Source organism: Anabrus simplex, chromosome 2 (assembly GCF_040414725.1).
Source record: "Anabrus simplex isolate iqAnaSimp1 chromosome 2, ASM4041472v1, whole genome shotgun sequence".
NCBI lineage: Eukaryota > Metazoa > Arthropoda > Insecta > Orthoptera > Tettigoniidae > Anabrus > Anabrus simplex.
In genome coordinates, this window is record NC_090266.1 from 1,021,828,685 (window position 1) to 1,021,854,935 (window position 26,251).

General features: G+C 38.6%; 1 protein-coding gene across 7 annotated transcripts in view; it reads left to right on the top strand.

Moving 5' to 3' along the window:
- The window catches only part of Cdc27 (cell division cycle protein 27), a 507,070-nt gene that overhangs the window by 475,700 nt on the left and 5,119 nt on the right, over nucleotides 1–26,251 (top strand). The window lies entirely within an intron of this gene.

Sequence of the window (26,251 nt, forward strand, 5' to 3'; positions counted from 1 at the left end):
GGGCTTTGCAAGCATAAGTAACTAGAAACTTTTGAAACAAGGCATTTTCCATGCATCATGGTGACTAGAGAGCCAAGTTCCAAACCTGAACTGTGTGGATTCGAATCCTGTTGTTTGGAGAATTGTTTTATTTTTAGAAAGTTGAATGGATGTGTTCAGTAATGGGTGGAAGATAATAGGATGTAATATGAAGTGTATAGCAAGTACAGTAGTAAATTGTACAGGAGTGTTCAAAAAGAAGGAACAGATTTAGAACATTTCTTCCAAACTACAAAATATAGAAACACGATTCCAACGTTCCTGGAAAGAGGAGGAGTTCAATTTTCACTTTTGTAAGGTTTCAGTATGAGCACCATGTGTTGCATGACAAATATCAAAATGGTGGCTCATTTCTTGCCACACACGAATCAGGTGGTCTGTAGTTACCAAATTCACAGCTTCAACAATTCGATGTTGCAAACTTTCAAGAGTGTCATGCATAGGGGAGATAAACACACGGTCTTTTATGTAATCCCACAGATAAAAATCACAAGACCTGGGAGGCCACAGGCGATGAAGGTTATCTTCTGCTCCTCCTCTTCCAATCCAACGTCCTTGAATGGTGTCATTTAGGTAACGTCGAACATGCTGAGAGAAATGAGGCGGGACACCATCTTGCATGAAGATGAAGTCATCGGAATCCTCTTCCATTTGAGGAAATAACCAGTTTTGAAGCATGTCTAAATAGATTAATCCTGTCACAGTTTTCTCCATGAAGAAGAAAGGTCCATTAACTTTCTTTACAAATACGGCACAGAAGACGTTCACCTTCAGTGAATCTCTTTCATGTTCAATAACTGCCGTAGGATTTTCACTTGCCCTTATTCTAACGTTATGCATATTAACTTTACCGGAAAAATGAAAAGTGCATTCATCTGAAAAAATTAATCGTTAAGAAAAATTTTCTTCTTCCATATCATCTAGCATGCTAATGCAAAGGTCGTACCTTTTGTTGTAGTCGTCTGGATGCAGTTTCTGCAATAACTGTAGTTTGGACGCCTTTAGGTGCAGACGGTGTTTCAGAACTCGCCATACCATTGGTTGAGGAATGTTAAGTTCCTTGCTTCCTCGTGTTGTGCATTTCTTTGGGCTCCTTTTGTAAACTGCACGAATACTCTCGACATTTTCATTCGATGTGCGTGGACGTCGCGTGCTTTTCCCTTTGCAGATGCAAACATCTTCTACGAACTTTCGATGCCACTGGTAAATCTGCTTATGCCGAGGTGGTTGTACATTAAATTGATGGCGAAGAGCACGTTGAACTCCAATAATAGATTCTAGTTTTGCTAATTGCAGCACACAATATGCTTTTCCTTGTTGTGTCGCCATTTGCTTACACTCCAACTGACAAGCGCCAGCGCGCCACGCTCAATGTGGCCGGGCACAACAAGCACCAGCTCCAATGGGGCCGGGATTGGAACTTGCAACAGCGGCGCTTCTACATGGATTGTTCAAATTTTAAACCCTGTCCAGGAATGTTGGAATTGTGGTTCTACCTTTTGTAGTTTGGAAGAAATAAATGTTTGAAATCGGTTCCTTCTTTTTGAATAACCTTGTATTTGAACTTGTTCAGAGCTGTACTTTATGTGCACACCTAAACCCCCTGTGCTGTTTTTCTTTTCTTTTTATATATCAAGAAAGAAGTGGTTGTTGTTGTTATTATTATTATTATTATTATTATTATTATTATTATTATTATTATTATTATTACTGGAAATGCGCACCTTGTGCAAAATACAAGAACTATATTACATTACTCTAGTCCTAGTTGTGTGATGATGATGATGATGCTTGTTGTTTAAAGGGGCCTAACATCGTAGGTCATCGGCCCCTCCTGGTTGTCTTATTGACATTGACTTTTACTGCAGATATTTGCGTGGTATCTTTCACAGTGTTCATTGCACAATTTACACACACACAATTTTCATTCGGGTGATGGTTTTTTGTTTTTTTGTTTTTTTTTTTTTTTTTTTTTTTTTTTGCAAACTTCTGATGAAAACCATGTATTGCATATCTCGTTATTATGCGTCGAAGCTCATAATTTGCTTGTTTCCAAATCATCAGTCATTATGGCGTCTCTTGAATAAAAGTCGTTCCAGATATAGCTGCATTTTTCTATGAGTATAAGTATTGCTGAACTGTCCTTAATGATATTTGTAATGTTTGCTGCCATGACGGACAGTAATGGGCTAATCGGATCTCCTTATAGAGGCCATTAGTTTGAATTAAGGTCCACGCGTACCATTCAAAGTCTCTTCCAGAAAACTAGGGGGCCCATTCCATACTAGGAAAATGCACCACAGACCATAACAGAGACACCAGGGCCCTGGACCACACCTTTCGAGGCAGGCGGGATTCATCACTTCATGTGGTCTGCACCATACACGGTGCCTCCCATCGGCGTGGTGCAGTTGAAATCGTGATTCGTCTGACCATATCACGTTACGCCATTGTTCCAGTGTCCATCCTTGGTGACTGGCGACAAATGCGCGTCGTCGTGCCCGATGACGTTGGGTTAACAGTGGCACCCGTGTGCGGTGCCGGCTCCCATACCCCATAGAATCCATGTTCCTACGAATTGTCCACTGGGAGACGTGTCTAGCACGGCCTGTGTTGAATTGAGCCGTGATCTGTTGCACGGTTGCCCGTCTGTCACTATTGACAATCCGTCTCTGATGTCGCCGGTCACGGTCATCGAGGGTGGCTGGACGGCCGCTCGTTCGTCTGTTGTGGACCGTGACACCCACATTCAACCTGTCACGATACACCCTGGACACGGTTGATCGTGTGAAGCCGAATTCCCACACCACTTCCGAAATCGCACTTCCCATCCGTTGGGCACCGACCACCATACCCCGTTCAAACGGTGTCAGCTCAAGACGACGTTCCATGTTACACCTGTCACATGCACAGCCACTGCTCACAAGGTCTCCTATACAACTGCCGCTGGCACAGGGGGCATGTGGTGCGCAGACAACACACCTGCGCATCAGTGCTCCGCTATCCCGTGACATTTGCTCAGTCAGTGTATTTCCTGTCTTGTTACGGTTATTGAAGGATAGTTTTACCAGTGATTTAATTGAAACTTAAGTGAAATAAAATGAAGCAGATATTTACGACAGTTATCGTTCTCATTGCAATTTTATTTGGTGTAAATAAGTATCACACGAGACACATTCACTTCTTGATTGAAAAATCGCTTCATTGTTACTGAGTCTATTCCTTAACAACACACAGTTCCCACTCAGTTTGATTAATAACTACACAATTACGCACAATTACAAACAACACTGCCACACTATTAAGAAAAATACACTGAAGCAATTTGCAGTTGATTCTGACAAGTACAGATAGGCTGTCAGCTCGTTATATGTACCATTTGACAACTAGTCTAGAAGTCTCTAACTTCTGGAAATGTTCTTGCGATTCTCTGAAAGGGACACAACCAAACATCCAAGGAACAATCGATTGACCGGCCTCTCGATTGGAGTACTCCAATATAAACTTTAATAATTGACTACATTATGAAAAACCATGGAGAAGAAATCTACATAATTCCTGAAGTTTCCACACATATCTGGATAATAAAACATCACGGCAAGCTTCCAAAAACCTCCATATGTAACTGAATGATAATGGATTATACCCAATATATGAATATTGCAGAGATTTCTACAGTTTTTGACTGAACAGATTTTGAGGTATACGATTTTATAATACATATTAACAGGGAAATCATATATTAGTCATCAGATTTTGAGATTATACAAATTCACAATACATATTTATAGGGAAATCGTATGTTATTCGTAATTAGCATCTAATAAAATATAGTTAAAATATATTAAACATAATAAACATAATCCTGTACATTCCATACTCGAGGTCTTAAATTATATCCAGGTGTCCTTATATCTAAGTGTTCGTTTCTCTTATTCTTCAAGGTAGGTATCGATGTCTTTTGATCCTCCATGAAGTCCGTATTCTCCTGAGCCCCCGCATAGTGTGTCAAATGTTGGTCTTCCTCTTTGGCCTCCCTGTCTTCTCGTAAGGGTCGAGGCAATGCCTTCAATTCTGACGCATGAACCTTCTTCAGAGATGTGGTCTTCAGGAGATACACACCATTCCCCAACTTCCTACCCACCTCAAAAGACCCGAGCCATTTCGGTGCCATCCCAGCGGGGAAATTCTGAAGCTTGATGCAGAAGGGATGCTTTCGACGAAGAACTAGTGTTCCGGGTCTGAAGTCCCTTTCCTCTGGTGCATCGTTGTTCTTGGCTTCCTCCGTGAATGCTCTTCATCTTGGCAGTGCATCTGTTGAATCTGGTAGTGGTTCCTCGCATGTCATGTGCAGAGATGCCAACTATTATGATTCAGTCGTAATAATCACGAATCACCCATCATAATTACGCCTTTATGAATCACACGCCACAAATTACGATTTTTTGTTGATCTTTAAATCTAGGTGTATGAAGTGTTCAAAAGGTTACACAAGGAATGCCATTACACCTTGAATTCTCAGAATATTTTTTTCGGATTTCTCAGTAATCATTTCTACCCTCCATTCCTGTCCCTCGTTAAAGAATATTTAGAGTTTTCACGCGCCGAATGCAGTGTGTGCTTCCAGTACCAGAAAAATAAGCACCTGTGAAGTGGTATATCTTGCAGAATTTTTGTTGTCTTTGTTCGTCATATGATCAGAATTCCATGTAAGTATGAGAGTTCATTAGTCTTTGATTTGGCGGCAAAGTGGTGACAAACTCGGGTTTATTGTGAATACTGTGTGCGTGACTGTTGAAGAAGTATCTATTGCGATTTTTGTTGCCAAATTTACATATATTGGTCTTCTAGGATATATGCAAATTGTGTGTTACGAAATGCAAAAGGTTTGAAATAATGAAGCGATTTCTTGTGCAGGAAAATACGTGTGATGACGTGACCGTGACTAGTGACGCTAGTAATAAACCAAAAATAGTTCAAAAATTTAGGGAGGAATACTCGAAAGAATGGCCCTGTTTGCTGCATTCCTCAAAACCTCATTCACACGTGTTTTGTAGTGTGTGTAGCTGAAATTTTTCAGATGTGCATGAGGAAGAACAAGATTGAATTCCGTGCTAATATGAACACCGAACTGTTACTTGCTCTGTTAGTGCAAAGGATGCACATGATATCAAAAGAAAAAGCATGTCACCAGCGTACGTTTAGCAAACAGGAACTACAAGCTGCTAAGGGAGCAACTACAGAACTCAGCAAAAGAAATGATCCTTCAACCTCCACTCAGATATGTACTGCAGATCACCTGTTACTTTCTCAGGTAAAAATCATACACTCTTTATATGCCAGTCCTTGAATATGTTACATCTGGTTGAATTGTATGTTGTTCATTGATTTTTCAATGATATATAAGTTAGTAAGATCTCGGGGGGAAAAAAATTATATGTCCCCCCCCCCCCCCCCCCTGTGCCTTAACGGCTGCATTACGAATTGCCATCCTTGAAAGTTGGCATCTCTGCATGTGGCGGGATCCTCCTGTTCCTCTCTCTGTCCATGGATGAAGTTCAGTTGCCATTTCCCTTGATGAGACGTCCAAGGCAAATTTCTGCAGGTGAGAAGCCCGTTAACACAGTTAACCCACTGTTCGGTGGCCAGAAGAAACTCATATAGTTGTTGGTCCCGCTTGGTATGTTCTCTGTCGACTAAGTGGATCCGAAACATCCTTAACTCATGGTTTCTTTGTTTGCTGGGGTTCGCCCCTCGGATTGTAGATTGGTTTAGTTGAGTGTTCAATTCCCCAATCAGACAAAGCTTGTAACCACTGTCTCGAGGTGAACTGACTGCCATTGTCCGTTAGTAGACACTGAGGATACCCATACTGACTGAAGACTTCTGTCCTTGAAAGTTGACCGACTGAAGACTTCCGTCCTTAAAAGTTGTATGACATATCGTGATGTAGCTTTGGGGATAGCGAATACATCTACCCATCTGGGGAATAGATCAGTCACCCCAAGCATCCCAGTCTTTCCCCAAGATGTCCTGGGGTAAGGTCTCATAAAGTCAAGGGCAAGAAACTCCCAAGGCTGATGCGATCGGTGTCATCTCATGCTGGTACTCACCTTCTGGTTATTTGCCTTAGTGAGAGCACAGATTGCACAGGCTTGGACGTAGTTCTTGATGTCCTGACGCACATATACCCAGAAGAAACGTCACCGAATCGAAGAACAGGTCTCCTCTTGATCAGGATGACCAGCTTCTGGATTATTGTGATACTTTCCCAAAATACTCTCTGTCTGAGATCTCAGAATGACTATGACTGGGGAAAATCCAGGCAGGTGGGAAGTGTACTTAAGTATACCGTCTTTGAGTCGGAAGTTCTTTTAGCTCATCTTAAATTGAGCTCGGACAGATCAACAATCGGTGCTGCGTTGGTTGATCCAGTACGCCGTTCTACTACAGGTCACGTCCTTAGTCTGCCACATCCTTATTAAATCTAAATCCATTTCATTACTTCCTCGCTAGATAACAAGAAGCACAGGGTCGGTTTAAGACTTTCTAGTTGGCCCAGGAAAATCTCTCTCTCTGATTTTCAGGACTTCTCAACAAACTGTTAGTAGCTTAATTTGTTGTGCCAGGAACATGACAAATTTTGAAGTCGGAATCGGCGAGGATCATGGCCCATCGCATCAGTTTGAAATGAGTTCCAAAAACTCTGTTCAACCACTGAAGTAAATAGTTATCCGTAGTAAAGAGTCTGAATTTCCTTCCTTCCAGATATCCTTTGAATTTCCTAATAGCCCAACCACTAGTACAATAGTTTTTCTCAGTAGCAGAAAGTTTCCTATTGGCATATTCAGTGATATCCTTGCCTCCTCCTCCTCTCTCGTGGAACAGTACTGCCCCAAGTCCAATGTCACTCACATCCGTCTGCAAGCAGACCTCTCAGCTCATATCCAAATAAGCTAAACTTGGAGTGTCATATATAGCTGTTTTTATTTCCTTGAATGCTGTCTCTTCCTTTTGGTTCCATTTAAATGGTATGTTCTTATTGAGTAGGTCAGTTTTCGGAGCAGCCTTTGTCTGGGAAGTTTGGTACGAAGCTACTGTACCACCCACAGAGGCCTATAAATTGATGTACTTGGCTCATATGAGGCCTTTCCTGTTCCTCAATGGCCCTAATCTTCTCAGCTTGTCTCTCCAAGCCCTTGTCCGTCAACACATGACCCACGTACTCAACTGAGCTTGATGCAAACTGACACTTCATGTGGCAGGTAAGTCCATGAATCCAAAACATCTCTAAGACTCGAGCCAGATGTTCCAAATGGTCCGAAAAGGTTTTGCTGTACATGAGGATGTCCACAAAGTAAACTTGGCAAAATTCGTCTGTGCATCTGGACAAAACTTCATCCATCAGGCGCACAAAGGTGGCTGGAGGATTCTTGAGACCAAAGGGCATGACTCTGAATTGATCTAGTCATCTTGCGGTGGAAAAAGCGGTCATCAGTCCAGACTCTTCTTCAACTTCCACTTGCCAGTAGCCAGAATTCAAATCAAGGATACTGAAGACCTTTGTCCACTCACTTGTTTTATCAGGCTTTGAAGATTAGGCATGGGGTAAACATCTGATATAGTCTTGTTGTGTACCTGACGAACATCTACACAAAGTTGTTAGTCACCATGTTCTTTTCAGGTAGTATATCAGAGAATCCCATTTGATACTGAAGGCTCAATCAATCATTGGTTCTCCATTTTCCTGACTTTTTCTGCAACTAATTTTCATTTATCTGGGTTAAGTGGGTAAGGTCCTTAACTGCAGCATTATCCTTGAAAGTTATTTTATGTTTTACTGTTGTGGTAAATTCAGTTCTATCAGTAATAACCTCAGGAAACCTGCTCAGTAATTTCAAAAGATCTTTCTCCTCTTCCAACCCCAACAGCCCTGTTTTCGGTTCAGCCAATACATTAGTTTCCAAAGCTTCAGACTCAAAGGCTTTATTTTCTAATGATGCCAACCTAATTCTGCTTTTATTACCAAAGAATATTTCGTTGCATATACTGTAATAAATTTCATCGTAAAGCCCGTGGTGTCATTTGGATATTCTTGTGAGGTTCGCAATCAAAGACTCCACCTTTGCAATACTAATATCATGTTTTAATTAAGTCAACATTAACAAGTTTCGGAACATGTTTCGTCCATCTTTGTGGACATCTTCAGCCAAAAGTATACCAGATAAAAGTGGAAAAAACAAAGACACAAAATAATACACATTAAAATAAATACGTCGGTATAAAATATATGTTTAAAAAAATGTTCATAAAATGTTGAAACCATGTTACTGGCATAGCCTATAGAGCTAAAAATTGATAAAAATGTCAGTAGCACACAAAAGATCCATTAGAAGTCTAGCTGCTGAACAAGCTCTTATTATGTCAACAATATGACCAATAAAAGTTGATAATGTTTCTTGATATAGGGTAGTGGACAGGTAGAATTTATCTGAATGCACAAGAAGGTGACAGACACTGCCAAAGGTTGAAGTGTTCCTAAAATGGAAAAGGATTCTATTTGCAAAGTTGAAAGTAAGGGAGGTTTGAATAGACTTAACCAAAAGAAAAAAGAAGAAAATTAGAGGCACATCCAACTACTTACGTCATCACCCGTCCTAAAGTGACACAGCTCGGTTTGTATGCGAAGGCTGACTAAGTTTTGTCTGAGGTCATGTGTAGTGAAAGCAGGCATGGAGGGGAAGGAGTGAGGGGTTTTACATAGTGAGGGGGGAGCGGGAGTGTGTTGATTTGTTTTGAGATTTATTCTTGAGGAATTTGTTGGTTAATTCCTCAAAAAGCACATTCACAGTCTCAAAAATTTATAAGTTGTAGATTGGGTTGCATTTCTGATCTATATTTATAAAAATGTTCTCTAAGATATTAAGTAGGTTGCCTTTGTTACTAAAACAAAGAATTTGTAGATATTGTTCTATGGAAATGAAGGGTGGTTAAAATCTGTTGCATGAGAACATATGGCAGAAAATTGATTGTATTTAGAAGCGTTAACATGATCTTTATATTGATCAAAAATGCTGTGTCCGGTTTGACCCACGTAATTAACTGGACGTTTGGGCTACATTTCAATTTATAAACACCTGATTTGTTAAATATATTGTTGGTTTTGTTGACTTTATCCTGATTGTAGAAAAGGTTTGCATTATTATTAACTGTTTTGTAAGAGATATGGACATTGTGCTTTTCAAAAATGTTCGTAGTTTTGTAAATATACCTGTTGTCATAAGTGAAAATAGTATAGAGTTGAGGTGGATTTAATTTCGATTTTTCTAACAATCTTGTCTATAAAATGCTTGCTGAAACCATTTTTTCTTGCATTTCTTCTTTCCTTTGATTTGCGTTCGATAAGGGGGTGTTAAATGCTGTGTGAATTAAACTATACATAGTCACTCTTTTATGAGAATAGTATTTCAGTTTGGGTAGGTTTCTGTAGATGTACAAGAGTTTGTGTTGTTGCTGATAGTGAGGTCCAAAAAATTTAAAGAGTTGTTAATTTCAGCTTCAAATGTGAATTTAATCCGTGGGTGAACCATATTTAATTGTCCAAGAATAATGTCACCATGGGAGATATTATGGTCTATGATGACAAATGTATCATCCACATAACACATCCAAAATACTATTCCTTTGATGTTATGAATTTTGGAAACCCATAAGGATACTTTCTTGTTCGTAGAAAAGGCCGTTGAAAGTGAAATAGTTGTTGAAAGTAACAAATTCTAAAATGATTATAAACTCTTCTATTTCTTGATTACTTAAATTGCTGTGTTTTTGTAGGTTGTCCTTGATTAACTTTATAGTTTTTGTTACTGGTATATTAGAATATGTTTTTTTATCAAAAGAATACATCTTTTGATGCGGTTGTAAAATCAGATTTTTAGTAAAATTACAAAATTCCATGGAATTTTTGATGAAACTGAATTCTCAATTATTTTTTTTTTTTTTTTTTTTTTTTTTTTTTCAGAAAATTGTGATTAAATTTGGAAGCCTTATACATCAGGCTGTTCCTTAAGTTGACTATTAGTCTTACGGGTACATCTACTTTGTGGACTTTAATCAATGCCTGCTTGGATTCTTGTTAAATAATTTTTGAGTTATTTTTGCTAGGAATGAAAGATGTTTGTCAGAGTAATTGTTTTAAAATCCTTTGAATACTATTGGACGGTTTTTTTAAATTAATTTGAATGAATTTTCTGAAAAGAAACCTTTGGTTTTTTGAACATAAGTCTCTTTATTCATTACTTGCAATTACCCGCAGCTTCGCCCACGTGGATTTTGTAATTTGATAAAAGTAATCATTCCTCGGCTTTGTTCTAAGATATAATCTGAAAATTCCTAAAGTATAAAAACGCCCAAAAATTGAGCTTCATTTACCCCAGAAATTCTTTGTAACCCATGTTTGTGGTATTACCTTTTCGGGCTAACACAACCATGCGACATAGAACTGTACATATGAGAAACAGTCTTCTCTCAAGTCGAAAAAATAAATACACGTTTCTTTATTTTTAAAGGAGATTCCAAATACCTATTCCCACATCTGTAACATCTTCAGTTTTTGAGATATACTCAAGCATCCCCATAAAAAGAATTCAACCCCTTATCAGTCCTTCTCCCACCCCCACCCCTATCTAAGTGTATTTTCCGAAAACAAAAATAGTGTTTCTTTATTTTTAAAGGAGATTCCAAATACCGGTTTTCACATTTGTAACATCTTCAGATTTATATATATAAATATATATATACACACACACAAATAATTAAACTAATTTTTCAATTCTTTCACCTTTCTTTACTTTTACAGGAAATTCCAAATACCAGTTTTCAAATCTGTAATAAGTTACGTGTCATAGATAATTTGCAGATATACACTCTTTAAAAATTCACCCTGTTTGTCACTCCTGTTCATCCCCTATTCATTGGATTATCCAAAAACCAAAAATGTGTGTTTCTTTATTTTCAAAGGAGATTCCAAATACCAATTTTCATGTGTGTATCTTCAGTTTTTGAGATACAAATCTCCTCGTAAAAAGTGTTCAACTATTTTTCCCCTTTTTTTCACCCCCCTTAATGGGATTTTACAAAAATAAAAAATACGTGTTTCTTTATTTTTAAAGGAGATTCCAAATACCAATTTTTACATCTGTAAACTTTTAAGTTTTTTAATATAGATATCCTCATTTCAAAAATTCACCCCCTTTTTCACCCCCTTGGCGACAGAATATCCAAAAATCCTCCCTTAGTGAGCACCTACACCCTAATATAAGTGTATCCCCAAAATTTCATTTCTTTATGTCCAATAGTTTTGGCTCGGCAATGATGAATGAGTCAGTCAGTCAGTCAGTCAGGACATGTTATTTTATAGATTACTGTTGCATTGCCCTTATCTGCTTTCATCACAATCAAGCTGTTCTTGCTAATTTTATGTTTTAAGGAGTCAATGACTTTTTTAGGGAATAAAGGAGCTGTTGATTTACTAATTTGTGTTAGATTAGAGAGTCTTTCCAAATAGTGAATCTGATTTCTGATTGACTATCAGTAGGCAATTTCTGTAAGGCATTCTCTGCTTCAGCTGTAATGGTAATCGCATCTTTCAATTCAAAGGCACTAGGCCATTTGAAATTAGGGCCTTTTTCCAAGATGTCAATTTCTGAGTTGTTGAGCTGGGTGTCAGGAAGTTTTATAACAGGGTTGTGGAATTTCATGCTTTTAGGGAGGGACTCATTTCTGCACTTGGTGTGCAATGACGGATTGTTACTGGATTTCTTGTTGCGCATACATGTGTTAGTTTTATTGTCCAGAGCAATCTGTTTCTTATAAATTATATTAACTATCTTGTCACTGGCAAATTCCTGAAAGACTCTCATTGTAATGGGGCTAGGGAAGACGAAGCAAACAGATGTGCCTCATATGACGGTGTTAAGTACGGATTTCTTCCTATATAGGAATGCAATTTTGTTTTTAATACATAGTGAATTGAGTCTTCTGATGCCAGAAAGAAGCATTGTTTTTGTCTTGGGCGAACTTCAAGAAATTACGGATGAGATTATTTTTTAGACTTGTCTTTCCATATTTTTGATATCTTGATCTTGTGATTAAAATAGATGTTTGCTTTGTTTGCCTGGTTGGCATAATCATTGCATAAAATTAAGTTCATTGTAAAGCCCTATTGTCATTAGTATATTCTTGTGAGGTTCTCAATCAAAGACACAAACGTGTTCTGACACATGTTGATGTTGACTTAATTAAAGCATATTATTAGTATTGTAAAGGTGGAGTCTTTGATTGAGAACCTCACAATAATATTTCATTGGCTGTATAATCTATCACTATCCCATATTTGGTTAAAAAGTTATATCCTAAGATTTTATCAGGTATCAGATCCTTGATGACTTCCACCAGTACATCTGTTACTTCATTGGAGCATTTGGCATGAAGAAAGGTATGACCCTCAGTTTTGTAATTTATGCCATGGACTGCCCCCTTGACAGTCGCCATCTTACCACAATGAACAGGTTTTATTAATTTTGCCACATTCATGGTTACAAATGAATGTGAAGTCTGAGTGTCTAGAATATGTACTAATTACCGTGGTATCACACTACTGTCTCATGTCCTGAAAATATTGGAAAAAATAATGGAGACCAGAATCAGAGATATTGTTGAACCAATTTTGGAAGAAGAGCAGTATGGTTTCAGACCAGGAAGGTCAACTACAGACCTTATATTTGCAATTAGGATGCTAATGGAAAAATACTGGGAGAAGAACAAGCCTTTATTTCTAATATTTTTGGACATTGAGAAAGCATACGATAGTGTACCAAGAGAAAGAATTTGGCAATGCATGAAAAAACTTCAAGTGTGAGACAGCCTCATAGACAAAGTGAAAATGTTGTATAGTGGGAACAGAAGCTGTATTCAAGTAGGGTGTGGTTTGTCGGACTGGTTTGAAACATAGAGAGGAGTGCAGCAGGGCAGCTCATTGTCACCACTTCTATTTATTATTGTAATGGATGTAGTAATGAAATCTATTAAAAGGAAAGAACATGGAGATATCAAAGCCTTCACATTTGCAGGTGATGTTGCGATCTGGAGTGACTCAGAAGAGGAATTGGGAGAGAGAATACAAAGCTGGAATGAGGAGTTTAAGAAATATGGTTTAAACATCAGCAAGACCAAGACGGTGGTGATGAAAGTGTATGGGGAAGGAGCAGAACCAATAGTCATGTTAAATGAAGCTCAACTGGACATTGTTCCAGTTTTCAAATACTTGGGTAGCGTTATATCAAATGACATCCTAGCAAAACATGAGGTGAACAATCGAATCAATAAGGCAACACAATTTTACCACCAGGTAAGACACCTGCTGTGGGATGAGCAAATACCCATGAAAACAAAAATGACATTGTACAAGTCCTATTATACACCAATTCTTACATACAGTCTCGAAACCACAACACTGACCAATAGAGATAATTCCAAACTTCAGGCAGCTGAAATGAAATTCCTACGCACTATGATCCAGAAAACCAGGAAAGACAAGATTAGGAATGAGAAAATTAGAGAAGAAGTAGGAATAGATGATTCTCTCCTCAATAAAATTCAGATATGAAGACTGAAGTGGTTTGGTCACATGAAGAGGATGCCAGTAAACAGAACTGCAAGGAAGGAATTTGACAGAAAGGTAGAAGGAAGACAACCCGTGGGAAGACCACGAAGGAAATGGATAGATTTACTTAAGAGCGATGTACTGCTGAGAGGTCATGATTGGGACAAGTTGGTGGAGGAAGAATGGTACAAGGACAGGATGAGATGGAGGAGGCTCATATACCACACCCGGGAAACTGGAGATGGTTTAGGATGATGATGATGATGATGACAGTTTCTACCCCACAGCGTAACAGATCAAGAAGTGGAAATAGTGATTATTGCAGAAATAAGGTAACGATTAAATATTTCATGTCATGCTTGAAAAGTGAACAAAATGAAATTATACCAGTTTGCAAACATCTGTTCATAAAAACGTTGTGCATATTAAGGGATAGGGTGCAAGCATTGTGTCAAAAGTTTTTGGAAATGGGTGACATACCTCCCGAGCGAAGAGATGGTGTCAGGAGGATTGCTAAGATTTTTGACAGGCAACAAACAGTAAAAAACATTTATAGAATCCATAAAAGTCCTTGAAATGCATTATTGTTGTAGTAAAAATACAAAACGGCAATATTTGCCAAGCGATCTGAGTATTTAAGCTCTCTGGGTACAATACAATGATAAGCAAGAACCAGACTTTCATGTAAAATATGAAATTTTTCGGCAAATCTTTATTAGTGATTACAATCTAGGTTTCGGCTCACCAGTCACAGACGTTTGTTCTCAGTGCTCATCCCTTAAGGAACGTATAAAAACTGCCAAGACCCCGTGAAGAAGCAAGATTTGCAAACAGAGTTAAACATACATAGAACAAAGCCGATGTGTTTCATGATCAACTATGTACAGCTAACGAAGGTGTGTTCACTTTTGACTGCCAAAAAAACAAGCCATTCCAAAGACTGTTGATCAGGCAGCATAATATTTACTCCAGCTACACCTGTATAATTTCACTATATGCGAGGGAACATCAAAAGACACTCAAGGTAAAGAGAGAAACTTTTCTTATACTGTATTCAGCTGGAAAATGACTACCCAAAAGGTGCAAATCAAATAGTTTCTGCATTATACCATAGGGTGGTAGCAACAGTTCTTACAGGCTACGATTCAATCAGACTGGTTGCAGATAGCTATGGTGGCCAAAACAAGAATAAAATCATGATTGGTATGTTAAGCAAATTTCTGAGTCAAGATACCCCAGAGAGAGTAAGGGAAATTACACTAGTGTTTCCTATAGAAGGCCACTCCTATACAGCATGATTCAGCCGCCCCTTCCAATATAGTTTTATGCAATCCACAATATTCATTCCGTCCTGAAAACATCTGCCCTGCCAGTATGCTCAGACAACACAGTCGGATATCTTGGTATTTACCGCTTCACCATGATAGGACGCCGTAATGTTATACTCATATTAAACACTGGAAGACATGCGTGTGCCTTCTAGATCATATGAACCTGACACGCCGGTGAGACACTAAATTGATATCGTGACTGCAGTAAACCTAATACTTGCTATAAGCTGCCCAGTGTGCCGTACGGAACCGTAGAGTAGTTGGTAAAGGCGTGGTGGAGCAGGTTTGCATGTCAGGTGGAAGGTTCAAATCCGGGGTGAAGATTACAAATTTTTGAAATATTTATTTAATACTTACCGCACGCAAGTAAGTTCAGTACCCACTTTCATGCAAATTGTGTGTGAGTGACTGTGATTGTGGCCCTAAGAAGGGCTGATTAGTTAGCAGGCCGGACACATACAGACCGGAAATAATAGAAACACAACTGCCCTCACAATGTTTTATCGCAGCAATTGCTCGATGTGATGACCGTTTTGGTTTATGAACATTCAGGCCTGGTGTAATAGATCGTCTTGCGTGCTTAAGCATTCCAGGTGTAATTGCTCGGCAGGCATCTGTGATGAGTTTCTTGAGCTAGTCGGGGTTTTCCGGCACTTGAGTGTAAACAACATTCTTCAAATGTCCCCATGAGAAGAAGTCTAACGGCGTTAAATCTGGTGATCTGGCGGGCCAAGAAACTGGGCCTCCTCATCCTATCCATTTCCCTGGCAGTTCCTCATTCACATGGTTACGAAGGGCAAAGTCGAATGTGGTGGAGCTCTATCCTGTTACAACCACATTGTCAAATGATCGTGCAAGGGCACATCCTCCAGCAGCAGTGGGAGTTTCTGACACAGAAAGTGCAGTTAGCGTGGGCCTGTCCAATGGCCCTCAAAGAAATAAGGTCTAATTAGGCGGTCCTCCAAGATTCCACACCAAACATTCACTCCCCCTCGTACTTGATGGGACGCCTGTCGCGCACAGTGAGGATTCTCCGGATTCCAGTAGTGCATGTTGTGGCGATGTGGAAGCTTGATTTGTCCGAGAACATGATATCTCATATGAATGCTGCATCATTGTTCAGCCTGCCTAATAGCCACCGACAGAACTCCATTCAAGCTTCGAAATCCCGTCCATGGAGCTTTTGGTGTAGCTCAAGATGGTATGAGTGAAATTTATGTTCATGCAGTATTCGCCAGACAGACTGCTGGCTGTTCACCTGTCATGCAGTCGCCTTTGTACTGATATGTGGATTATTACGAGCTGCCTCCAAAATGGCCTCTTCTGTTTCACCCGATGTAACAGGCCTATCACGGACTGGTGGCTGGTTGGAAATCACGCCTGTTGTCCTTGGGCGTCTTCCAACGCGGTGGAATGTCGTAGCAGCCGGGTGTCGCCTGTCGGGATACCATTTGTGGTACAGACGTAGTGCCTTGAACGTGTTTTGACTTGCTTCCCCATAAATGAGAAGCATGTCATCGAATTCCTCTGTGGGAAACATGCCAATTGACAGCAGAGAATACACTGAGGCCCTAAAATGCAGAATGTGCGCAGGGCACAAGATGAATAAAGGTGTTGTTCTACTGTTTGAATGTGGCAAATGTGGGCCTGTGTTTACACGTACGAAGGTGGTTTGAAAAGTCCGTGCAAAGTCCAAGAGATGACACCACGGCACGTATCGAGGTCATGTTTGGTTAGTAGCATCTCTTGAATGAACGCACACCAAGTTTCAGCCATATTGGTCTATTTCTTTGTGTTTGACATTCGTGCGAATCAAGGAAGTCGAGTGATTTTCAAGAAATGGACGAAAAAGAATTTCGTGTGGTGATTAAACATTACTTTATGAAAGGCAAAACGCCTCAGGTGACGAAAGAGAAGCTTGATAAACATTATGGTGACTCTGCACCTTCGATTAGAACAGTTTATAAGTGGTTTTAAAATTTTTGGACTGGCCATATGGGCACAAGTGACGCTGAACGTTCTGGACGGCCTGTGGAGGTTACGAATCCAGAAATCATTGATCAAATCCATGATGTGGTGATGGATGACAGAAGAGTTAAGGTGCGTGAGATTGTTAATGCTGTGGGCATCTCGACTGAATGGGTACATAATATTTTGCATAAAGATTTGGACATGAGAAAGCTATCCGCAAGATGGGTTGCTCACCCTTGACCAAAAGCGGAATCGTGTGAAGTGTTGCAAGGATGGTTTGCAGCTGTTCCAGAAGAATCCAGAGGACTTTAAGCGTCGTTTCGTCACTGTGGATGAAACATGGATACATTAGTATACTCCTGAGACCAAACAACAATCTAAACAATGGGTTACCAAGGGGGAATCTGCACCAAGAAAGGCGAAGACCGTTCCTTCGGCTGGAAAGGTTATGGCAACTGTCTTTTGGGTTTCGCAAGGGATAATCCTCATAGACTATCTGGAAAAGGGTAAAACTATTACAGGTGCATATTATTCATCGTTATTGGACCATTTGAAAATGAAGCTGCAAGAAAAACGCCCGCGATTGGCCCACAAGAATGTCCTTTTCCATAACAACAATGCACCAGCACACACCTCAGCAGTTGTGGTCGCAAAATTAATGGAAATAGCATTCCAACTCGTTTCACATCCCCCCTATTCTCCAGGCTTCCCCAATTTGAAGAAATGGCTGGCGCAACAAAGATTTTATTCAAACAAGGAGGTGATTGCAAACACTAATGGATACTTTGCAGACTTGGACAAATCCTATTATTCGGAAGGTATCAACAAACTAGAACATCATTGGACGAAGTGTATAAGGAGTCTATGTCGAAATGAAAAAGGTTTACCCCAAACACGTAAGTAGTTTTTATTTTTTGCATGGACTTTTCAAACACCCCTCGTATTCAAACATCATATTGATGCAAAAATGTTTGAACGATGCAGGATGCGAACCACCGCTGGCACATTCTGACGATTGCTAGGTGAATGCCTAACCACATTCGGTACACACCAGGCAAATGCCGGGGTTGTACCTTAATTAAGGCCACAGCCGTTCCTTCCAATTCTTAGGCCTTTCCTATCCCATCGTTGCCATAAGACATATATGTCAATTAAGAACTTGTGGTTGGAGAATGTTCTAATAAAATGAAGACAAAGATATTAAACACATGTGATAGTTCCAATAAAATAAAATTGAGTTCTTCTTGTTGGCATGATGACGATAACAATTCTTAGTTATAAGGCAGGCAGAATATTTTACTGTGATTTCATAGATGGAGAAATTGTGTGTAGTTGAGTACCCCTAGAACAAAAACGATGCCTATTAGCAACATTAAAAGTAGGCAAGTTTGAAGCATCTTATAATTACAAGTGAAAATGGAATAATATGAATCAGATCTGACTACTTACGTCCTTGCCTGCCCAAGAATGGTTAGCTCGAAACGTATGTTAATGTTGTTGGCTGACTGGAGGTGAACTGTGGAGGCCGTGTGTGATGAAAGCTAGTTTGAAGAGAGAGTAGGGGAGGGCTGGATTCATTAGGCGGGGTGCGAGTGTGTAAAATTTTTAATTGACGTATTCGGTAATCTGAATCATATTTTAATACATCATCACACCAAGAACAACACAATTACCATATTTTACTGAACTATCACATGTGTTCAATATCTTTATTCTTCATTTTAATAGAACCAAATATTGTGCTCCAGAACATTTCCTAACATAATTTTTTAACATGAATTTTTAACTGACTTATTTGGTAATCCAAATCATTTTAATGTGTTTTTTGTCCTTGTCTATTGTTCTTATTCTTACAATTATTTAGCTGATGATGTCTACAAGATAGACAAAACATGTACCGATATTTGTTAAATAAATAACAAATATTTTAGTATTGTAAAGGTGGAACATTTGACTATACCTTGAGTTGATTACTGTAGATTGATTGATTGATTTATTTATTTATTTATTTATTTATTTATTTATTTATTTATTTATTTATTTATTTATTTATTTATTTATTTATTTATTTATTTATTTATTTATTTATTTATTTATTTATTTATTTATTTATTTATTTATTTATTTATTTATTTATTTATTTATTTATTCATTCATTCATTCATTCAGGATCAGCAACAGCATAACGCCGAATTACAACGATCTGAGCTATGTACAATAGATATGAATCTAAAATGAAAGATATATAAATACTTACAAAGGTCACGAATATACACAATAAAAACTGTACAATCATATATTATCTGTGTCGGTGCGACGTAAAACATCTAGCACCACAATCATATATAATACATATTTACATAAACAACGTTATTAACAATGAAAAATACATTTACAGTAAATACAGGAGCAGAACGAGAAAGAACAAGAAGGAAAATTAAGTTATATGATAAATATCATGACAGAAGGAAGGAAACGTTACGAAGAGATCTAGGTTATTGTTGATAGATAATGTATTAAACATTGCTGGAATACGTACCGAAAGGGACCTTTGGGTGAGAGAAAGCCGGGAGTAAGGAGTATGGAATAGGGTCTTCATTCTGGTATTACGGGATGGGACGTGGAGGGGAAATAAGGAAGCTAAATCTGGAGACCTAAACAGACCATTAACTGCTTTGTATAGCAGCTTTAGGTCGGCTACTTTCCTCCGAGCAGAAAGAGTCTTGAGGTTCAGTTTTCCAAGCACTTGGATAGTGCTTAGATTGCGACATTGATTAAAATATGTGTTTTTCATTTCCTACCACTTGATAACTCACCAGTCTGAACTGTTCCAAAAATTGTTATATCCATGATACTTTTGCAAAACTCGTTTATCTTCATGATACTGTTCCAAATCACGTTATGTCCAAACTATTTTATTTAAAATCTCGGAATATACGAGTCAGAGATTTGTTGGCATCTAGTGATAGACAGGAACCATATCCTACTGTTAATTGGTAAAAGATTCATCCTTGTAACACTAAGCATAAGCACATGACAGTTTTTCCTGGTTTCTGAAAATTCTGTTACCATTGACAAAATGAGTTTGGCAATGGGACACCTCATTTATTAGTGCCTTTATACAGTTGTGAAGTTAGGGCTCGAGGCCCTCTCTTATACTTAACCATATACTAATTAAAATAAATAGAATGCTAAGATTCTTAAAATAATTAAAAGTACATAAATTAATTGAATTAAAATCAATTTAAATTATTAACTAAATTAACATTAAACGTAATTAATATTAAAAACTCTTAAAACTGACTAATCCTCAGGCACGCACACATTCATACTTCAACAATTCAGTTATCTGTCCTTAGCAGGTATTCTTGGCAGGCACCGAGCTCAATAGCTGCAGTCGCTTAAGTGCAGCCAGTATCCAGTAATCGGGAGATAATGAGTTCGAGCCCCACTGTCGGCAGCCCTGAAGATGGTTTTCCTTGGTTTCCCAGTTTCACACCAGGCAAATGCCGGGTTTCTACCTTAATTAAGGCCACGGCCGCTTCCTTCCCATTCTTAGGCCTTTCCTATCCCATCGTCGCCGTAAGACATGTATCAGTCCGACGTAAAGCAAATAGCAAAAAAAAAAAAAAAAAAAAAAAAAAATGTCTTGGCAGACGACCTTAGGTCTTGATAAAGAGCTGGCAGGGAATTCCATAATCGGGCACCGGTCACCACAAATGATCTGTTCATTTTATTTGTGCGGTTCACTGGAATAGAAAGATAGGATCTCAAATGTGTGTTTTTACGTTGTGAAATTATGATAAAAAGGTGGATTTAGAAGAAATATATAGTGGCTGATTTTCAGTGAACACTCTAAACACCATTGTTGAAATGTGTAGCTGCCAACATTTATCAGGCTCAGCCATGAGAGAGCCTGATAGTATGGGGTGATATATCATACCCACTATTGTAAATAAATCGCAGGCAGGAATTCAGTGCTTGTTGAAGTTCAAGTGTTTTTTTCTCTTGTCATATTGACTAAAGTGTCACAATAATCAAGAATAGGAGAACCAGTGTCTGTATTACTTTCTTAGTATAGTAAAGGTGATGAAAGCTACTTTCAAGGGAGAGTAGGGGAGGGCTGGATCCAGTAGGCAGGGAGCGAGTGTGTAAAGTCTTTAATTGACTTATTCAGTAATCCGAATCATATTTTAATATATCATCATCACGCCAAGAAGAACTCTATTACCATATTTTATTGAACTATCACATGTGTTCAATATCTTTATTCTTCATTTTAATACAACCAAATATTGTGCTCCAGAACATATCCAGTGGCCTTTAGCTCAAATGGAAATACACCTCTCTGTCGTTTAAGAGGGTAAAGCGCTCTAAAAATCTTTTTACGGGTTTCTTTCGTGTGTTCAGAGCAATCAAGTGTGTCATTCATAATAACGCTGAGATTTGTAAAAGTTTTACTGTATGGAATAATGTTACCTTTCAGTAGGAGAGGTGGGATTGCTGCATTGTTTGAGCAACTCAGTAATTTTTGTGATCCAATTATCTTTCCCTGAGTTTCTGTGGTGTTTTGTATAAGAGAATTTCGTTGTGCATGTATACTCAGTCATCGGAGGTCATTATTAACATCTTGTATTGTTTCACGTAAGTCTGAAGTCTTACGGTGTCAATAAATTTGAAGATCGTCAGCATAGAGGTGGTGTGTGTTGTTTCCTATCACAGTTGGTACGGGCCCAAGAATACTGCCCTGTGGGACACCACTAAGTTTCATTTTCCATTTAGAGGCCTTGTCGTTTAGTTACCCTCTGTTGACCGTTACTCGAATAAGAACTAAAAACCGTAAGCGCAACAGGGTCGAAATGTATCAATTCCATTTTCTTTATCATAGTCTGAATTTCTATAGTGTCACAGGCGTTACTGAAGTCAAGAAGGATAATTATAGTGAGCAGTTGTTTGTCCATAGTGTTTCTAATGTCTTCAGTGACCTCCGACAGTGCTGTCGCGGTACTGTGACCTTTCTAGAATTCAGATTGCACAGGGTCCAAAACAGCATTTTTATTTAGGTATTCCAAACTTGCTCGTAAGCTAAACATTCAAAGGCTTTAGAAAATGCAGGAAGCATAGACACAGGACGATAGTCAGAGGGTGACTGTGGGTCTCCTCGATACCGGTATTGACTGTTTTCCAGACAGTAGGGAAAGTTCCATTTAGTAAACAGTAATTCAGTATGTGCATCAGTATAGGCAGGACAGCACCCATAATCTATATATATAAAGTAACTTGTCCTGACTGACTGACTGACTGACTGACTGACTGACTGACTGACTGATTCATCACTGCCAAGCCGAAACTACTGGACATAGAGAAATGAAATTTTGGGGATACATTCATATTAATATGTAGGTGCTCACTAAGGGAGGATTTTTGGATATTCCGTTGCTAAGGGGGTGAAAAGGGGGGGTTAATTTTTAAAATGAGAATATCCATATCTCAAAAACTTAAAGGTTTAGAGTAATAAAAATTGGTATTTGATTTCTCCTTTAAAAATAAAGAAACTCGTATTTTTTTGTTTTCGGAAAATCCGATGAAGGGGGTAAAAAGGGGGGGGGAAGAGTTTAACACCTTTTATGTGGAGACTTATATCTCAAAAATTGAAGATATTATAGTCATAAAAATTTAAATATGGAACCTCCTTTAAAAATAAAGAAACACGTATTTCTTTTGTTTTTGGAAAATCCAAATAATGGGGGTGAAAAGGGGGGGGTAAATTTTTAAAATGAGTGTATCTATATCTCAAAACTGTAAAAGTTTTCAAACATAGAAATTGGTATTTAGTATCTCCTTTCAAAATAAAGAAACACGTATTTTTTTTGTTTTCGGAAAATCCCAATAGGAGGGGCGAAAAGGAGTGAAGAATGGGTTGAATGCCTTTAATGAGAATACTTATATCTCAAAAATTGAAGATATTACAGACCTGAAGAAAGGTATTTGGGATCTCCTTTAAAAATAAAGAAACATGTACTTTTTGTTTTTGGAAAATACAAATATTGGAGGGTTGAAAGGGGGGTGAATTTTTAAAATGAGTTTATCTATATCCCAAAACTTTCAAAATAAAAAAACACATATTTTTTTTGTTTTCAGAAAATCCCAATAGAAGGGTTGAAAGGGGGTGAAAAATGGTTGAATGCCTTTAATAAGGATCCTTATATCTCAGAAACTGAAGATGTTACAGACCTGAAAATCGGTATTTGGGATCTCCTTTATAAATAAAGAAACATGTATTTTCTGTTTTTAGAAAATCCAAACAGTGGGGGGTTGAAAGGGGGGGTGAATTTTTAAAATGAATGTATCTGTATCTCAAAACTGTAAAAGTTTACAGATGTAAAAATTGGTATTTAGAATCTCCTTTCAAAATAAAGAAACACGTAACTTATTTTTCGGAAAATCCCATGAAGGGGGTGAAAAGTGGGGGGGAAATGGGTTGAACACCTTTCATGAGGAGACTTATATCTCAAAAGCTGAAGTCATGAAAATTTAAATTTGTAACCTCCTTTAAAAATAAAGGAAAACGTACTTTTTTAGAAAATCCAAATAATGGGGGGGGGGGGGTGAAAAGTGGGGTGAATTTTTAAAATGAGTGTATCTATATCTGGAAGCTGTAAAAGTTTACGGACGTAGAAATTGGTACTTAGAATCACTTTTCAAAATAAAGAAACACTTATTCTTTTGTTTTCGGAAAATCCCAATAGGAGGGGTGAAAAGGAGTGAAAAATGGGTTGAATGCCTTTAATGAGGATACTTATATCTCAGAAATCTAATTAATGGGGGTTAAACAGGAGTGACAAATTGGGGTGATTTTTTAGAAAGACTATATCTATAGTATATCTCAGAAACGTAAAATGTTACAGACGTAAAAACTGGTATTTAGAATCTCTTGTTGAAGTAAAGAAACAGGTATTCTCGGAAAATCCAATGAAGGGAGGGGGGTGAAAATAGAAAAATTAATTGAATTAATTGTATGAGGATACTTACATCTAATAAAAACTAAAGTTGTTACAGACGTGAAAATTGGTATTTAGATCTTAAAAAAAAAAAAAAAAAAAAAAAAAAAAACGGCGCGTTTTGGGGGGGGGGAATCATCTTTGGGGGCGGGTGTGAAAAGGAGTTGAATTCGTTTCATGTGGACACATATCTCAAAAACTGAAGATAATCGGTATTTAGAAGATCCTTTACAATTGAAAATGAAAACCTACAACCTGTTTTCCAGTCATTGGCGGGGCAGGGATGTAATGAATGAAACTTATATAGGCTGTTATCACAATGGGGTCGCCACTTCCAAGGTGATTTATTAATGAGTGATAAATGCTATGAAATGATAATGGAGAGTGTTGCTGGAATGAAAGATGACAGGGAAAACCGGAGTACCCGGAGAAAAACCTGTCCCGCCGCCGCTTTGTCCAGCACAAATCTCACATGGAGTCACCGGGATTTGAACCACGGTATCCAGCAGTGAGGGGTCGACGCGCTGTGAGCCAAGGAGGCTCTATCCTTTACTATTAAAGAAACAAATATTTTTTCCCGGAAAATTCACTTAAGGGGGGAGTGTGAAAGTAAGTGAAAAACAGTGAATTTTTTTAATGGGAATACTTATATCTCAAAACTGAAATAAACACACGTGAACATTGGTATTTGGAATCTCCTTTAAACATAAAGAAACACGCCTTCTTTTTGGGGGGGGGGGGGGGGTTGTAAGTCAACTTAACCGCGGTGGGGTGAAAACGGAGGTGGGACCAATTGCTTTTACCGTTCCTAATGTACTTGCAAGGAGCCTCCGTGGCTCAGGCAGCAGCGCGCTGGCCTCTCACCGCTGGGTTTCGTGTTTCAAATCCCGTTCACTCCATGTGAGATTGTGCTGGACAAAGTGGAGGCAGGACAGGTTTTTCTCCGGGTACTCCGGTTTTCCCCGTCATCATTCATTCCAGCAACACTCTCCAACATCATTTCATTTCATTTGTCATTCATTAATCATTGCCCCAGAGGAGTGCGACGGGCTTTGGCAGCCGGCACAATTCCTATCCTCGCCGCTAACTTGGGGCTTATTCATTCCATTCCTGACCCGGTTGAATGACTGGAAACAGGCTGTGGATTTTCAGTGTACTTATTCTGATCATAAACCGATCATTTTTAATCTTTCCTGGGTTCGTTTTCAAGAGCCATCTTTTCCTTTGGAGACCCTTGTTAGATTAAAGTAGATTCTTCTGGCATATAAATAAAAATTTAAACACATTTGAAATAAACGATAGGAGTGAGATTGACCGTGCAATTGTTCACCTCTTAATAAGGTCAATAATGCACGGAAGTGTGTCATTCGTATCGCCAAAAGTCCTGCGCACTTGCCTACGGGCGACAATGGTGCTGGTCATACTGTCATCATTGACAATGGCAGTAGATGTAATTTACCGGCAAGTAGCGGTCTTGCATCTTGCTGTGGAGTCCAGAACAACAACAACAACAACAATAATAATAATATTAATAATGTGCTGACCGCGCTGGAAACGGGTCCTGAACGGGTAATGACTACGATTGCAGTCCGGCCGCCGGTTCAGTACTGCCAAGGCACCCAAGACACCACGCCGGATCTCCTCAAGGATATGATCCACATTAAAAAAGCTTATAGGAAAAGATGGCGAAGATTTAGGGACCCAACTGACCGGGTGAAATACCTGGACCTAGCCCGGGAAGTACGAAATCGATTGCTGGAAAGAAAGATTTTAAAATGGTAGGAAACTTGCCGTAATCTATTAGAAAACTAGTCAGATCGCGAATTTCGGCGGATTAAGTATAAAACAATAAGCATTCAATTATAAATTTCATTATAATGCCGTAGCGAAGCACGGGTATCTTGCTAGTCTATAGGCTATATATATAAAATAACTTGTCCTGACCGATCAACCGACCAACCGCCGAGCCAAAACTACTGGACATGAAGAAATGAAATTTTGGGGATACATTCATATTAACATGTAGTTGCTCGCTAAGGGAGGATTTTTGGATATTCCGTCGCTAAGGGGGTGAAAAGGGGGGTGAATTTTAAAATGTGGAAATCTATATTTCAAAAACTTAAAAGTTTACAGACGTAAAAATTGGTATTTGGAATCTCCTTTAGAAATAAGGAAATACGTATTTTTTTGTTTTCGGAAAATCCCATTAAGGGAAGTGAAAAAAGGGGGAAAACGGGTTGAACACC